Consider the following 19,163-nt stretch of genomic DNA (forward strand, 5'->3'; position numbering starts at 1 on the left):
CAACCACTACATTTTCCTCTTAATTTGGTTCCTATCTTCAGATTTTTTTTTTGTTTTTAAACAAGAGCCACTTTGTTTCTTGGCTACATATTCAGCATGTGCACTGGGTGAGGAAAGCCACCTTTTTTCTTCTGAGTTGTCATACACACTTACACACAGACTCATGTACATGTATACCTGTTGACATTCATACACGCACATGCATACAGAGACATAGCACACATACTTCCACACCCTCATACTTTTGTGTACACACACACACACACACACACACACACACACACACACACACGGATGGCTTGGGTCCTGGCAAACAACGCCTTCAGGCAGTCAGAGACATGGACATAGTTCACTGGCTTTCAGAGTAGAAGATGATCTGGCCACCTGAGATTAGAAATGAGGTATGCAATTCATACTCTTACTTCCTATCTCCTCCTATATTTTGCTAGAATTTCCAACGTTCACTGGATATTCTAATTGTTTTCACAAGCCGCCTCTTTGACAGTTTGCATCTTTTCCCCAGGGCTCCCACTGGTAGCTTTTCAGAAACCAGCCTGTCAGTGTTTATTGAGAAGGCAGCTGGGATTTGTATACAGAGGCCCCGATTTGGGCATGAACAAAGCTGGGTTCCAGGCCTGTCTTAGCTACTCAGCTGCTGATTATAAGCCTCAGTTTCCCCAGATGCATTTCCTTATCAACAAGAAATTGTATTATTCACTGACCTCTAAGATTCTGTCCCATCATGAAATTCAATAATTCTATATTCTGAACATAATATATACTCTGACACCTCAGCCACCAAGAACAAGAATAAATATTGTATATTAAATGTCCACACAACATATCCACATATATAATTTCAAAAAAATGCAAATAATTTCAGCCAGTTAAATTTAGAAAGCTTCTATTAAAACCAATTCAACAATACGCTCTGGCATTATTCCCAGAACATTTTCATTTGATTGGGAATTGTTTAAATTTTAATCTGTTTTAAACCCTTCTCTCTCCCAATTGTGCTCCTCTTAGAATGTCACATTTGAGATACTGACTGCAATTGCACCAACTCTCTTATTAAATCATGTATCTCCGCAGTGTTAGTGCTACCCATTTGGATGTTTTTCAGGCCACATGAAGAACGGGTGGCCGGGTGGTGAGGATGCACTTATGTGATTATGTGTATGTTTCTGTGGATGTCCTTTTCCTTCCAAGAGCACCTGTCAGAGGCCCCGTTCCCTCCCATATCAGTAATGATACCATCTACTACTGTGCTTTTATTTCTCTCGTCTTTCCCCTTTCCTTGTAAAACATTTAAGATCACAGCAAAACTGTTCTCTTATAACACTTCTGCCAGCACAAACTCTAGAAAAACAGACCCAGAGCCAAATCAAATTGTGAAGAGTCCCTAGTCAAACAAGTTCATCTCCCATGAATTCATAATTGCACTGCTTTTCCTCTCCCCACTAGTGCTTCCCTGCTATCTCCAAATTTTATTCAGGCTGAATCAAAATCCTCATTGGCCTTTGGGAGAGAAAATGGAAATGAGGCAGTAGAGGGTAAGAGAAGGGGTTCAGGCAGGACCCTCGATGGATGACCAAGCCTCATCTTGAGTACAGAACCTTCCCGTCTCTTTACGTGGGGCTTTTACACTCTATACAACTCTTCCTCTCCTTCCACTGAAACCAACCACTGCTGGAGACTGAGCCCCACCCTTTCATAAGAAGAGCTATCCTACTTTAAGCAACAACTAGGTATTAGGCACAGAGTTCCCATTTCATATAAATTGTATCACTTAATCCTTATACAATCTTACAAATCAGGAATTAGCTTGTTTTAAAAACTAAGGAATCAGAGCCTCAGAGAGGTTAAATAACTTGCACAGTATCCATAGACAGTAAGGAGGTGAACCTAGATATGTACCCAGCTCTGCCTCACTGCTTAAAATAGGTATTTGTTTAAAAAGAATCATAACCAGAAGGTAGTGTTGGATGAGCACAAACGTGATAAAGCTTATACAGGTATCCCCACTTTTCTGAAGTTGGCATTAGACCACTTTGCTTAATAGACCTACTAGTATCTATTTTTGCTAACCACTAACTGGAAGAAATCTAGAGAAGATTTTCACTTTTATGAAAAAGGCAAAAGCGTTTGTTTTGCAGCAAGCAGCCAGAGCGGCCCCACCAGGCTCCTTCCTTGGGAACCACACTCAGCATCTCAGCTGCCATAGCTTTGAACTGTGTCTGTGAACATCTGTGCTTTATCTCAGTTTATTTTGTGTACCCTCTAGCAAGACGTTCCTAAGGTATTTATTTTGGGTCTGGGAATGCTCAAAAATGTTCTATAAATATAAATTAATGGTAGTTGCTTCTTTGCTTCATGCCATTTTTGTCTTACAAAAGGTTTCACAGGTTTTGTTCTATTTTCAGAAACTAGAGGAAACCTGTACTGTGGTTTGATCAAAACTATAACATCTGTAAATGTGTAGGAAAGAATCAACCAATGACTTCCACGATCCCTTCATTCAGTGATTGGTAATGGCATTTAGTAGCATTAAGGAAAGCTTTTAGCCATAAGTAACAGTCAGCCCAACTTTTACTGGCCTAAACATCATTTTCTCACACACAAAAAAGTCTAGAGCAGTGCTGTCCAATAGAAATATAATGCAAAAGGGGGTGGCTCAGTCAGTTAGGCGTCCAAGTTCGGCTCAGGTCATGATCTCATGGTTCATGGGTTTGAGCCCCGCGTCGGGTTCTGTGCTGACAGCTCAGAGCCTGGAGCCTGCTTTGGATTCTGTGTGTCCCTCTCTCTCTGTCTCTCCCCCACTCGCACTCTATCTCTCTCAAAAATAAATAAACATTAAATTTTTTTTTAAAAAGGACTATAATGCAAGAAACAAATTCAGGCTACATATTGTAATAGCACAAGTTCTAGTAGCCACATTAAAAAAGTAAAAAGAAACAGGTAAAGTTCACTTTAATAACATGTTTTTTTTTAACCCAATATATCCAACACATCTCATCATGCAATAAATATTACAAATATTAACTTAATTTTCTGGGGCACCTGCTGGCTCAATTGGTGGAGCATGAGATTTTTGATCTCAGGGCTGTAAGTTCTAGACTCACAATGAGTGCACAGATTACTTAAAAATAAAATCTTTAGAAAAAAAAATATATATATACATATACATTGACTTAATTTCCTTTTTGCTTAATACTGTCTTTGAAATCCAATGTGCATTTTATACTAATAGTATATCTCAGTTTAGACTAGCCACATTTCAAGTGCTCATTACCCAGACACGGCTACTGTTAAACCACACAGGTAAGAAGAGTGGCTGCTGGGATTAGATTCCTAGTTTACAGGGCTTTTCTCTCGTATTTAACACCAGACATTATATCAGTACTGACAGCAAGAACAGGAAAAAGGCACCATCAGTAAAATCTCTCTCAGAATACCTCTACTTACATCTGTGAATTGAGTCCCAAAAGGAACCTTTGTCACAAGAGGGGCTGGAAAAGAGAGAAATTAGGTTCTGATTTCCAGGGGAAATATAAGGAGGGGATTGGATATAGAAATCTATTTGCTAACTGGCTAGGTCAGCCACAGTTATTGATTTAAAAAAACAAGAAAAACAAATTTAATTCAAAACTCAGGAAAGAATATATTATAAACCAATGAAAATTCCAGGAATCACAGGCACATGCCCTACTTAATTTTATAATATTTATATAATTTTAACTAAATGATAAATAGATTTTTCTTTCGAAATATTTATTTAGCTCACTCATGTCATTTGCCAGAAAACATATTTGGAAGGACAGAGGGCAACAGAACATCAGGAATGAAGATTCTGAGGAGAAACGTGGTCCTAAGACAAGGATCTCAACCTCACTTTCTCCCCAGATCTTTCCATGGTGAGCTCTCCGTGATTATGTGAGTAAAATATACTGAACACCAAATATAACACTATTTTCTCAAATTCCTATTAAGCTAATATCAATGTTCATTTTTAATATATCACAAGGTCCATATATGCTTTATTTTGACCGTTTATAATTCTTCCTATCTCTTTCCAAAACTAAATTATAGCAATAAATAGATCTAAAATAATGCAACCTTATCAACAAAATTCTGTAGTTACCTTAATGGAAAGGGAAAACATTTTTAGCTTCAGATAAATGAGTAATAGGTAACTTTGACATAATAAACACTGAAATTCAATTAGCAAAATGGAAATAAATTATCTAATAATTTATACTGTAGATAGTTTGAATCCCTCTGTGTAATTGTACCCACACTAAATGTTATGGTGAACTTAAGTGTTATATTCTCAGGTATTTTTGTATCCTATCTTTGCTCACAAAAATCCTAAAACTATTTTCAATTATCTTAAACCATGATATAACATGGCATATTTTATTTAATAGCAGAAAATTAATCTATAATGCAGTCATTCTGTACAATGTAAAGTAAAGCTGGCATTTTGTTAACTCAGTTTTAAATAAGTGTACATACATGTATAGGCAGGCATTCATTTTTTTTTTTCCTTAATCTTTATTTATTTTTGAGAGATTGAGAGACAGACCGTGAGCAGGGGAGGAACAGAGAGAGGGAGACACAGAATCTGAAGCAGGCTCCAGGCTCTGAGTTGCCAGAACAGGGCCCGACGCGGGGCTGGAACTGACCAACTGTGAGATCATAACCTGAGCGGAAGCCGGACGCTTAACCAACTAAGCCACCCAGGCGCCCCTTGGCAGGCATTCATATAACTCATGCTGTAATTATTCAAACTGCCCCACAGGTCATTTACTGGGATTGTGTGAAGCAAAGTTGCCATGAACTAGAATATAGGGCACATTGCATGAACTACAACTACAAGCATAAAATTCGTCACATGAAAACATGAATGAATTTAAACTATCAGAGAAATTAGGTCAATAACAAAGTCTTTATAATCTCCTGTGATTTGCATGTTGAAAAGGAGTAAAAATCCTTGGGTTCTGCATGAGAAAGACTAATCCCATTATAACTTCACTACACTGTAGTGATTGAGATGAACTTTGTACCACGTTCTATGAAGGCTACTTGTTGACCTCACCACAACTAAGCCCCAGTTTCAAGAGATTTTTTGATTGTTGCTTAATACATTAAAAACCAAATAAAAGAAGAGTGTGTGCGACTAATATTACCACTAATGCTGTTAATATAATTTGAAATTCTCTTTTCTTTTTAAATGCTTGATGGCATGTCAAATGGCCACATAGTCCCTATACGAATATGGATGCCTAACTTCTATATTCTATGACACAGAATAGGAATAGTGCACGCTATACATCAGTTGATGACTCATTAGTGACATAAACTCAGTGCATGAATTGCCAATGGATCATACTTTCCTGTCAGTATAGCACAAGGTAAATATGCACTCAGGGCTGTTAATACCACTCTGGGCTCTGACACACACACCAACCACCATGCAGGGTGCTAATGACCAGCTACATGAACACTATGTACAGATCTGCTATATTGCCACTGCCATGCATTTCTTAGAGACCTTAAAATGAAGCTTAGGTCACTTGAAAATGACATAAGATTGCAATGTTCTGTTTGGGAATACTGTCAAACTGATGATTATTTCAAAACTTAAGAGGTAAAAAATGAGAATACTTTAACTTGAATTAATTAAAAAGAATGAGGGAACCAAATTAAATCCAAACAATAACTATGATTTCACCTCCAGCACCTCTCCTTGATTTATACACACAAGCAAAAGATCATGGGTGCTTCAGACTTTGACAAAAGCTTGGAGGAGAGCGAGAAGTTATACGCTGAGGCATCAAAAATTTTAAATTTGATATTAGATCTTTATTACTCAGTGCCCTTCATGTACCTCATCATGTGACTCAAACATATTCTCTATTGTCTGTTCTTTCTCCTTACCCTCTCTGCTCTTCCCTTCACCCACCTTTTCAGAAGAATTCTATCTTCTTACAGAGTAATTCAGCCATTACCAACCCTGGATCCAAACTCAACAAAGCAATACCTTTTGCATATCCAAAGTCATATAAATGAGCTATGCTCACTTTCACTTTCTATGAATATTTGTTGTAATAAAAGTATAGTGATTTTATATCCTCACTGATACGATTTACAACATCATCTCTTAGAAAGCAGATGTCGATGGGGATTTTTTGTTTCAATGTATTTTTCTATTATAAATGGATCTAATTGTTAAACAATCTAAAATATGACTTTTTGTAATTTAGAGTTGTGTTCATTAAAGTATATACTGGTTTAAGTGTAAATCAAATATTGTGTCACTTAAAAACAAATCTAGGGGCTCCTGGGTGGCTCAGTCGGGTAAGCATCCAACTTCGGCTCAGGCAGGTCATGATCTCAAGGTTTGTGGGTTTGAGCCCCACATGGGGCTCGGTGCTGACAGCTCAGAGCCTGGAGCCTGCTTCAGATTCTGTGTCTCCCTCTCTCTCTGCCACTCCCCCGCTGACACTGTCTCTGTTTCTCAAAATAAACGTTAATTTCTTTTTTAAATCTAAACAAGTATGAAGAATAAATATAAAGTCTATAATTTGAGATATTTTTACAAGTCAGAATTATTAGAGGAAAGCAACTGATTTCTATACGTCAATCTTCAGAAAACAATTTACTCAGTTTTTCTCCCACAATTGGGATGTCAAACAGGAATAATACTTAGGAACCTATGAGGATCCTGGAGATCTATGGAAACTTCGAAACCTAAACCATGTATGACACTTTCATAGTCTACATTGAGTTTATTATATAGAAGTAGATAATTTTATAACTAGCCCCACAGTCCAGACTACGAGAGAATTTAAAAGTTATTAGCCAAATGAATGCTTCAACACACATGTATTCCTATTGACTTCTAGCTTCTGTCTGTAAATGCCTTGTACTTTTGGATCCAAGAAATGTCCACAGGTTTAATATTTGCTTTATGAGAGAAATAAAAATAAATCACGTAATAGAATTTCACTTCCTCGGATTCCTAAAGTACTGAGAACTAAATTAATCACATGAGAAATAAGTCATTTGGGGGTAGGTGGTACTTACGGCAACCATTTGTGAATTAGTCAGTTTTCTGTAAAGATCTAGAAGGTATAAATAATATTATTTCATTTAAAATACACATTTATGTGACAAACAGAAAGAAATGTTGAAATCAAAAGAAGATGCAATATGGGTAAATTTGATAATCTACAACAGATAAAATCCACTTACAAACAAAAAAACTTCTATTCATAAAAGTGGCTAAATCTTATTGTTAAAAATTATGAGTAAACATTATACGCATCAGGAGACAATAAGTTATCTTGGGATTTAGAAATTATAGGGTCATTTTCAATTAATACTTCAAACCGAGTTTAGCAAGCTACCTAAAATGGAGATTATTCTAGCAATCTAATAACGATATTGATTTCTTTTCAGAGTTTTAGAAACGTCAAATCACATAATTGCATCAAACTCTAATGTGTTCTACATAGTTTTAAAGACCTAACTAGCAACCCATAAAGACAATTATTCATATGTTACAAGCAATTGAACAATCCTATGAATTGAATTTTTCATATACCTTTACATTGGAGTGCCTATTTTGAAAGTGGAAAGAATTTTACATTTACTTTTGTGACTTAAATGAAGGTAGGTTAAAATACATCTACCAACTAATGAAACTACAACAACAAAGTCAAGCATTAAAAGAGAGCCATTGAGGATAAATTCATAAATAGTGAAGTAAAAGTGTGTTCTTTATATATTACTAATTTTAGTTAAGAAATTTAGCAACTACTCTGTTATAGGCAACTACATATCATGTTATTTAATTATTAACATAGCCCCATATGTTAATTATCCTTATCTCCATGAGGTTACTGAAATTCAGAAAGTTTAGGCAAGTTTCCCACATTCATGTAGCAAGCCACAGTGGGAAGTCAGGAGATTGATTCCAATACTGATGTTCTTAGTCACCCTTCTAGAATCCTTCCCATAAGATTTTCAGAAATAGAATCTTAAAATAGTTGCTCTAAAGTAACAATTTCTGAATATATATATGCCACAATAGCAGTCCACACTCCCAGTAACTTCCTGTCACCCAAAGAAATGCATGCTATAATTTATGAATTGATAAACTAGATCAATCAGATATCTTTCACTCTACAACATAGGCTTTTAAGTTCCAGCATTTCCTGAATTTTCTCTTGTGATCAAAGTCAAAGAAAACTTCCAATTTCTAGGCAGAATATTTCAAGAGTTTTTGAGAACCTATCCAGTAAAAGAGGCATCTATGCATCTGATTATTGTCTTGATCGCACAACTTGTGGTTCCATTTTAACTAAAATTTGCATTACTAATTCTGAGGTCCAATATCCCAAGAATATTTCATTTACATTAAAATGCAGCACTGAAATAAGAATTATCTCAGGTTCCTCACCTGTAAAAAGGTTATAAGGCAGTTTTAATCAGATTGCTGTAAAGATTAAGTGTGAAGTCTTAGACAGGTGCTGAGCCTGTAATAGGTACCCAATAAATGTTTGCCATCAACAATGTTAATTATGAAGAAGAAGAGGAGGATGCCGAAGAGCATGGAAAACAGCTGCAGGATGTAAACTTGTGACAGAAGAGAAAGTATATTTCAACAGAGAAATAACCTATTTAATTTCTTGCATGACAATAACCGAGAGCTTTACAGGGCCTAGAAATGGGTGCTATTTCCACGGAAATAAAGTTGTTTCATACTGTCATTACAACCTATCCAAAGATGTCACTTCAAACACATGTAGTTTAAAGTACAACTCACATTTTCTCCCCCTGAAGATCTCCCACTTGTTCCCTTTTTCTCAAAGAGCATGGTACCTACACATTCCCTGTGCTGTTACCACTCACAGTATACATCCACCTGAGAGTGTGACCTTATTGGAAAGAGAGACTTTGCAGATGTAACAAGTTAAGATGAGGCCATATTGGATTTGCAGGGGCCCTAAATCCAGTGAATGGTGCCTTTACAAGAGGAAAGGACACACAGAGGGACAGCAAAGAAGGCCATGTGAAGATGGACACAGAGGTTTGAGAGATGCAGCTACAAGCCAAGGAACACCAAAAAATGCCCGGAAAAGGCCACCAGAAGCTAGCAAAAGGCAAGGAAGGATTTCCCTACAGGCTTCAGAGGGAACATGACCCTGCCCACACCTTGATTTCAGACATTCAGCCTCCTTCACTGTGAAAGAATAAATTTCTGTTATTTTAAGCCACCAAGTCTGTGGCATTTTGTTATAGCATCTCTAGAAAACTAATATACCACCACTGCGTATTCACTCTCATTAGTAAGCTGCCTGAATATTCGCTATCTTTTGTCCCAGCTGATCTATCCAATTCCTCTTGGAATCACAGTGCAGACTTCATTGACTCCCCCTGATCTCATCAGTCCTCTCTCTTCTCAGCAGTTCAAAATCTATGAATCCATACCTCACAGCTTAGCAACAAGCCGTCAGATCTTTAAAGGTAGAACCATGGCTTTCATTTGTTTAGCCCCAGAGTGTCCAGCACTTAGTGAGATGCTCAACAGAAGTGCCTAAGTGACTAAGCCCAGGACACAGGCTCTCAATAATCTCTGGAACCAGTGAGAGTTCCGATCTCAGCTTTGCTGATTACAAGTCTAGAATGTTGAGCTACATTGTAGAGGCCCCTTTAAGAAAATAGGCTTGAGGGATCCAATGTGGAAAGGGCCCAAAGCGACCACCTGGGTGAATACATGCAGGTCCATCAGGCAACCCACCTCAAAATACCCATAGGCCCTAACTAACCAATGGGCTACTTACAACCAGGCACAGTTACCAAAAAAGGGGAATTTCATATGTCGTCACACCTCCTCACCTTCCTTTTAAAAACAGCCCCCACCCACTGCCTGGTGGCAGACAGCCTCTCCTCTGCTGTCCTGCCCAGCACTCCCTAGCAGTGTATGCAATAAACTTCTGTCTTCTTTGTTCTGCCTCAGGTGAATCCTTTAACTGCCCCACATTTGGGGGCCCCCATCCCATCAGACAGACACCCCATTTAGACACTGCAAACATCTCATGTATCTCTCTGTATAAAATGTACTTAGGTTGTACGGTTGTTCTAAGAGAGTAAGTTAACAACTATAAAACATTTAGAACAGCTCCCAGCACCTAATGAGTACTTGAAGCTGTTGTCACTTTTATTTTAATTATTACTATATCCAGAGAAAATACATATTAAAATACATCTGTTTAAGACTGAATATGGACAGATGGCTAGAAAGGAGCCCAAAATGAATAAAGAATTAGTCAAGTGTTTTCCTCTCCCAAACTCCCAATTATTTCCTGTGTAATAATCAGAAAAGGCACTGTTTTCAGAAGAATCAACTAAATATTTCTTTATCTAGCAGTTTGATGGTTAAATGCGGGTGTCAACTTGACAAGGTTGAATTGGTTGCCCACATATCTGGTAAAACATTATTTTGGGGTGTGGCTGTAAGGGTGTTTTTGGAAAAGATTCGCATTTGAATTGGTAGACTGAGTAAAGATCCGCTCACTAATAAGGCTAAGTTTCATCCAGTTGAACAGCATTTGCTCTGTACCCTTGAGCCAGGAGATCTGTCTTCCCCTGCCCACATCGGCGCTCCTGCTTCTTGGGCCTTGAGTTTGGGACCAGGATTTACGCCATGGGCACCCTGGTTCTTAGGGCTTTCAACTCAAACTGAATTACACCACCAGTGTTTCTGATTTGCCAGCTTGCATACAGCAGATGGTGGCACTTCTCAGCCTCCATAATCACATGAAATAATCCCTAGAATAAATGTTCTGAAAGATAGATATATGGATAGATAATATGTAGATAGATAGATAGACAGATAGATGCATGCTATTTCTTCTGTTCCCTGGAGAACCCTGATTAATGTAAGGAATAAGCTTGCCTTTCTCAGAAGATAGCAGCCAAAATTCCAACTACCCTCATATGGTTTGTTAATCCCCAGGCCCCTTGTCTCCATCCAGAAATTTCCCTTTTCTACAGTATCTTCTCTTTTCCCCAGTGCAAATCCTACTCATTCTTTTCATCCCAAACTCCCACCTGGGGCATGCTTACTGTGTCAGTTACTGAAGCCCATCCTAATCCTTTCTTCCTGCAAAGACCTTAATGCATCATAACACATAATTCAGCACACAAAGACTGATAACCTATTATTGTTCATACATTATCTTCCCACTAGACTGTAACTTTAACAGGAAAATCAGCAATTTTAGCAACATATCGACTCCAAAGTCCATTCTCTTGATTATACTAATATGTTTAAATCCGTATTTCTTACATAATTGTAAATGCTTTAACACAGTCAGAACATCCTAGATATTTTAATACCCCTCTTAGGCCATTTAAGTAAAACTTTACAACAACAACAAAAAAAGTGGAGGTATAATTTATCTGCTGTTTTGGGCCCAAATAAAATTGTTTTATAATTACACAGGGTGATATTTTGCTATTAGATTGTTACGTTTATAGAAAAGCAATGAGAGAGAGAAAATTGAGAGGAAAAGCCCAAAAGGAAAGTTTCAGAGAAATAAAATTAAATTATTTAGACTAAAAAAAGGAAGTCAGATGGATGAAATAAATGTTACAGTTGATGAAAACTTGAGCTTAGATTTCTGCAGAAAAGAGCCAGACGATACACAAGAAAAAAATTTTACAAAGGTGTAAATTTTAAAACATAAAACCAACAGCAAAAGAAGCAAAGATTTTAAAACTGCTGAAGAGAATAACTATCTATCTGAACAAGATTGTTTCCTGTTCTGCCTAAAAGCCTGGCGATGGGTAAGAAGGTCTATTTCATAAATCATGAATCTGCTTAAAAGAAATATATATTAAACATGTTTGGTTTAAAAAAAAAAAAAGCTATCATCTGTAATTTTATTCCTGCTGCTTTTCCTCAGAGAGTGATGATTACAATCAGTTCTCTAGCCTTTTTAATTATAGGAAAATGGGCAGCTTACTTACACATCATGGGGTAAGTATAGTGGGAAAGCCGCTGCAGTGGTTGGAATTCAGGTAAAAGAGCAACAAAGACATTGTAAAAAAACCAATATTCATCAAACCAAATAAATAAGCCAAAAGACATCAGACAAGTGGAAAAGGATAATATCATCTGTATTTGTCTAATTTGATATTTTAATCAATTAACAAACTTAGGGACAGACTCAACATAATCTCAAAACCTGTCAACTAAATTTTGAATAGAATAATGCTTCATTTCACTAGAATGCAAACTTTGGGACAGCAGAGATATTGCCAGGTTACCTGTTCTATCTTCATCCCTGGCACAGCCCTTGGAACGTTTGTCAAAACTAGAGTTGAGAAGAAAAGCCAATGAAAACAAGATAAAAGGGGCCAGCCAGATGTCTGAGGTTGGACACTCCCCTTGCATGCTTTTGGCTTCTGTGATCTTGCTTACCTCCTGTCCACCAACTGCCCACATCGCACCACTGATAAGTGCTCCCTCCCCTCTTTTCTTTTGTCTCTTAACCCCCTACCATCCCAGCCATAAAAGGAGGCCGAAGCCAAGGTTCCGGGCTCAGCCTGTAGAGGTGACTCTGCTGGGCGAGCACCAATGTGCAATAAACAGCCTTTTCCTGATTTCCCGAGTGCGTGTGGCTTGTGTCTTCCTGGGCTCTGAGTATTTTCTGTAATAAAGTGAATTCACATATATGGCAGCCACATCTAGCCTGAACCCAGAGAAGATGCATGGAAGCCTCAGTGCAGTGATATAGAGGTCAAGGAAACCACACGCTCAAATTCAGCCTTTTACTCATGGGACAGCTCTTGAGTCCATATCAACCAAGGAAAGAGTGGCATTCATTTATAACTGCTCTTTGCAAACCCATTATACACCAAGCACAGCACTAAGTACTAGGGATACAACGGTGCACAAGGGGAAGAGCTGGCCTTAAGTAGGAGCACAAAGCATTCATCCATATTAACACCAGGGAGAGCAGAGTTTATGGGCACAGACGTAAGAGGGCTGGTTGATTCGGTGGTGTAGAGATGAGGAATATCTCTTTAACTTGCCTCTATTTTCCCAGTGAAAGAGAAGGCAGAATCATCAGCTGGGAGAATGAGAGACACAATGTATGGAAGGTTTGAGGAAAGAGGAGAAAGTGTGAAATAGGCATCTCAGAGTGGGAGAGTCCATGCCAGGGGAAGGAAGTCTAGCTGCAGGCAGGGCGGAAGGCCTGCGTGGTTGTGAATTAATGAGAAATCACTGAGCATGGTTGGGTACTTTCCTCCAGACACATTCAGTTGTTCAGGGCAGGCACAGAGAGCCAAACAGTCAGATTTCACCAGAATTTTGGTTTTACCAGGCAAGTACCACAGTTGGAGAGATGAGTAAGCAGTCTGTATAACAAAAGTGCCCCTGACATAGAAAGGGATAACTCTCAATTGTGTAAACCCGCTCAACAAATATTTAAAAATCAATTTATTTCTACTTTTATTTATGTTTATTGGCTTATATTAATTTAGTATTATATATAGTTGGCAGTTGACACCTGCTAGCATATGAGGGAACTGTCTATACAAAGAGGGGGAAAAAGCCATTTGAGGAGGAAGGCAAGAACAGAAGAAATAAAGTACTCAGCTTGAAAATCAAATAGGAATTTGGAGACAAAGAAAAGAGCAGGGCTGAACTGAATGGCAGGAGGTTAAAGAAGCTACTGTTTCGCAGAGATATTAAGAAAAATTTAAGTCCTGTGTGATCAAGGGGCACACATGTGGGAGGGCAAGTTGACCTCTCATCAAAGTTAGCACAGGCAGGAAGTCAGGGCCAGAAGTGAATACGATAATTTACACAAACCTTGGGCTCACCAATGGTCTCTCTACAAAGAGTCAAATAGCAGTTTATGATAATCTTATAGAAATCCTAACACCCGAGATGATACTCTTTTTCCCCGGAGTTACATGCTGAACATTATGAAACTGTTTTGTTTTTTTTTTTTTTTTTGTTACCGCAAAATGGTTATTAAATGAGATATCTAGGTCCACATTCAGTTCTAACATTCTGTGAAACTAAGGTTATCCAGGAAAAAGCACATAAATTAACCCTTGCCCCCTTACCCTCAATGGAAAAGCAACAAACTGAATATAACCCAACTTGAGTTTATTGCTACATCCTTAACTGCTCCCAGTTCCCACTGGGATATAGGTCCTAATGGAGAAAGGGCAAGCCCCCATCTGTCCTCATAAGCTTGTTTAAAGTGATTATCACTGAGTGAAAGGGGCATCAGGAGGCAATCGCATGGATGGTGGCTCTCCAAATGACAGGGCTCACTACATAGTCACATGCCCATGTGAACACTACTCCCTGCTGGCCCTAACCAGTTATTTCTGCCTTATAAATGTAATTTTCATGACTTGAGTAATTAAATGAATACGGACACTACATTCTAAAAGGTTAATTATATGGTACAGGAGTAAACATTATATCCCTGGGTCTTTGTTTATCTTGGAATTTTAACACCATTTCTTAAAAATGTAACGCTACATATTTTCCATTACTAATTAACAAAGAAGTTGATTAAGAGTTATGCTTTTCATCTACTAGATGCAGCATCTGGGTGAAGGATTTAAGAATTAAAATAGTTTCCAGGTGAAATAAAACAGATTCTTTAAGGGAAGGAATCTTATACAGCTACAATATTTACAACACTTTTATCAAGACATTAAAACAGAAGCAGATGCTTCTCTATAATTCTAAAATATTAGTTACACATGGGATAATGCATTGCAGAAAACATAATAATAACGGATGATAGTAGAAGGACAGAGCAGTTTTCTTTTGGAGTTGGATACAGAACAGATCCCAAATATTTTTGAAGTTAAACTTAATACAGATGTGACAGTCCTAAATGTATTACAAAGTAAATATCACACTAGAGAGATAAGAGAAAGTATCAATTCTTTTATAAATATCAATATTGAGGGTGATGGTATAACACATATTACTCATTCTTAATAAGTATGAATTATTTAAAGCATCAATCACATAACTCTGCTTAAAATATTCTTGGTGATATAATTATCGTGCTTATGCTTAAAAGCCTATCCTAAATCTGTTTTGTGGGTTCATGTAATGGAATAGCCTTATAGCTATGATTGGATTGAGTAAAAGTGAGCTCCATATTCTAAGCACTTGCCCCCAGTGCTTATTATCTGTGCAACACAAATTGAAAAGCTATTCTGTGCTGGGCACTGTGCTAAGTAAAAGGAATACAAACACACAATAAATTTTTGTCCTATGCCTCTGGGTAACTCGGGAGAGAACATATGAGAGGGCAAGGTGATCTCTCATCAAGCTGAGAAATTGGGGCCAGAAATGAACTTGAGAATTTATAGAAATCTTGGCCACACCAACAGTCTTTCCACGAAAAATGAAATGGCAATTTGTGATATTAATTGTCTAGTGGAGAAAATAGCTGCAGATAAGAATAAGCACACAGTAATGTGATAAGGACCTTGTTTTAGGTAAGTGTAAGGCAGTGTGGGGGTGGAGACAAAGCAATTAAGTGCTACGGGAGCTAGATACAGCTTTACCAGGAAGGGAATGACATTCGAAGTGTATCTGGAAGGTTGTAGAAGGAGGACATCCTAGAAAAAGGGGACAGCATCATAAGTGAAAGCACAGACTAAAAGAGTAGGACATCGTCTACGTCATAATACCTTCCAAAGCTATAACTACCCATCTAAAGCAAAGCAGCAAAAGAAAAAGGAAAAAACGGGCTTGGCGTGCACATAGCATTTATAATACATATCAAATATCATGCAGAATTAACAAGAATATGTAAGATCGTTTCTTGATATTGCTATATCCTTGGAAAAAATCTGCCAATCTCAGCTTCTGCATGATTAAGTTTTATTCTAGAAAATGTAAATATCTTTGTTTTCTGACTCAGAAGACAAGAAACGGGGCTCCTGGGTGGCTCAGTTGGTTAAGCATCTGACTTTGGCTCAGGTCATGATCTCGCAGTGGTTCCTGGGATCGAGCTTTGTGTTGGGCCCTGAGCTGAAGCGTGGAGCTGCTTTGGATTCTCTGTCTCCTTCTCTGTCTGCCCCTCCCCTGCTTGCATGCGTGCATGCCCTCCCTCTCTCAAAAGTAAATAAATAAACATTAAAAAAAAACAAGAAACATTTTTGTAAAAAATATTCACGAGACACAGGAAAATATAAAGAAAATTAAATCTGACCTCCCAGAAACAAACACTATTTACATATTGGTATATAATGTTTTAATATTCTTGATTATATGTGTGAATACATGAGCATGCTTGGTATAGCCTCAAACTTGCACACAAAAATACTATTTAATCTATATTTGGGAAAAGGCAATCTTTTGAGTATAGTCTTTGACCCCACTGGTCCTCGTTAAGAATGGACGTTGGGCCTGGAACACTTCCTTGCCAAGAAAGACATAAAGAGCCCTCACAGACTGTGCTGTGCTGATCACCTTGTGTGGACATAGCATTCCCTACTGTGAGCTGGATGGATATATGCCCCTTTGTTCTGCTTCAGTGTCGCATCATATTGCACGTGGCTAACCCCACTGGGAGGAGACAGGTCAAGAAGGGTGCGTGTAGGTAAACTGCCCACATCAGCTGCCTGGAGAGACCCACTGGCCTTGGGGGACTGATGTTCACCACTGATGCTGATCTTGCATCGTCTCTTCTCTCTGCAATTAAAGCGTTGTTCTAGCCAGTGCTCCACAGCACTGTATTTTCCAGCAACTCCAATAGCAAGACGTAATGGGCAAAAGTGTTTGAACTTCTATTCCTGGTGGCTGGCACAGCGATTATCTTTGCTATCTTCTCTGTAGTTAGGAGTCCGCCCCTGGCAATGAAAACTGGTGCAGACAGCATTGTATGCTCAACACTATATACCACAGGTAGTGGTAGCTAATGCTTCCTTGCCCCCATAAGATCTAAACAACATTGCCTCAAACCTTAAATCCACACCCTGTAGATGAGCCTTTTATAGAACCCTCCCTGGAGTTCAACAACTCAGTTGTTCTCCTGAGTCCCTCTGCCTCCAGCCCCCAGCATTTATACATTCTTTTCCAGGACTCATATTAAACTCAGACCATTCTTTGATTTCCACAAAATCAAAGGCCCACTTTACACAAGCATCTGGGAGTAGAGTAGACATTACTGAAGATTTAGCAAAAAGGCAAAAAAGAAAAAAAAAAGTTTACATCATAGTAATACCAACATTTAAATCACACATCAGACATCTAAGTTCCCAAATGGACCTTTGGTAAACCCGCTGCTGGGGAATTTGCACCAGTCCTGAATTGTGAGCAATCCCTTTCCCGCAACACTCTGGACCCTGTGTCTTCCTCACTCCCTTCACTTTCTCTACTCCTATGATGCCATGCAGGGCACATGAAATAGGTCTTGATTCCTCAGTTCTCTCCATTCATGCCACCAGTTCTCATTTTCTAACCTAAATGTTCTCACACTTTCCAAACACGACAACTGATACGAATTATGAGTACATGTTAATTTCATATATAGGTTAGATTAATATCACATCATGTCATAATTAGAGACCCACATATCATTTTCAATGACTGTAGTATTCCACAATTATTTACTTAACCAGTCACTTATAATAGCTGTATAATTTGTTTTCATAAATCTGTCCCTACTTCAATGAATGCCTTTGCAAAAATACTGCATGTATTCTCTGAGGTTATTTGGAAAGTAGATGAAAATTCTTACTTGGTAAATCCTTGTCCTAAAATAGAGTAGACAGAAGTTTATTCCTCGAAATAAAATTATCCAGTCACTTCTGCACACTGATTTTAAAATGAACACCTTCCTTCTCCCTCTCCCCAATTTAAGTCTGTTTATTGAATCCCAAGGTCAGACCAACCAGCTGTGAAGTTATGACCAGACATCAAGTTTTTACCTGATGTAACAATACTACCTAAGACTACCAATATTTTCCTTGAAACATTGGTGATACATATTTCTACAACTCTTCAATTTATTTTTTTCTTTGAAAATGTGAAACTTTAATAATACAAACATTTAAATATCAACCATTAAATTTGTTCAAATGACATGGAACTGCTTCTACTCAGAATGACAATTAATCTTTAAATTCCAACTATTGTCAATCACTGTGTAATCTAGGCTTGGGTTTTCCAAGGTCTAAGCTGTAAACTTGTCTTTACCCTTTTTCAAAAACAGAACTTTCAGGGCCAAGCTTAGCATTTTTATTAAATAACCTGAATTAGTCAGAGTTCTCCAGAAAAGCAGAACCAATAGGAAATGGATGGATGGATAGAAAGAAAGCAAGAAAGAAAGAAAGAACATAGATAGATAGATAGATAGATAGATAGATAGATAAAATATATACAGGACCCTATGTGTATATGATAGATAGATAGATAGATAGATAGATAGATAGATAGATAGATAATACATAGATACATAGAATATATTAGAATATATATAGGACCCTATGTGTATATGATCTTAACTTCTTCAGAACTTGTTATAGATCCCATGTCCACTTCTCCATATCCATTTTTGTTATTTGATAAGAGTGCTCACTTTTCACATTCCTCTTTAAATACAGAGTACAAATTTAAATTTAGTGAAAACTCATTATGGTTAATAAATACTGATTGTATGTTTCTTTAATTCCAATACAAAAACTTTAGAGGAAGCTAAAGTTTAGTAGGTTTAACAAAATTTTGTTCCTTTCTTCTTCTACATTTTAGGTATCAGTTGAGTTTGACATTAATATTATCCCAGCCAGCCACCCAATTCTTTCTGATTTTGAAACATGCCAATTTCACAAAGATGCTTTGCAGGAAAGCACTGAATCTGTTTTAAATCTTTGCAATATTTGTAAACCAAATGTCTCAAAGAAGTTTGCTCAAAACTGTTTATGTAAATATGATTTTCCGAGTTACCACACCCCAAAAGTCAAAAGAAGCATCCTTTTGCCAATTACTCATAATTAGTTCCAGGATCCACAATAATCTCAAACCTAACATTGCTGAAATTGAATCAATCTCTCCCCTCCTCATCCCACGTTCCTTTGTCTATGAAATTTACCAC

This window comes from Lynx canadensis, chromosome C2 (genome assembly GCF_007474595.2).
Source record: "Lynx canadensis isolate LIC74 chromosome C2, mLynCan4.pri.v2, whole genome shotgun sequence".
Classification (NCBI taxonomy): Eukaryota; Metazoa; Chordata; class Mammalia; order Carnivora; family Felidae; genus Lynx; species Lynx canadensis.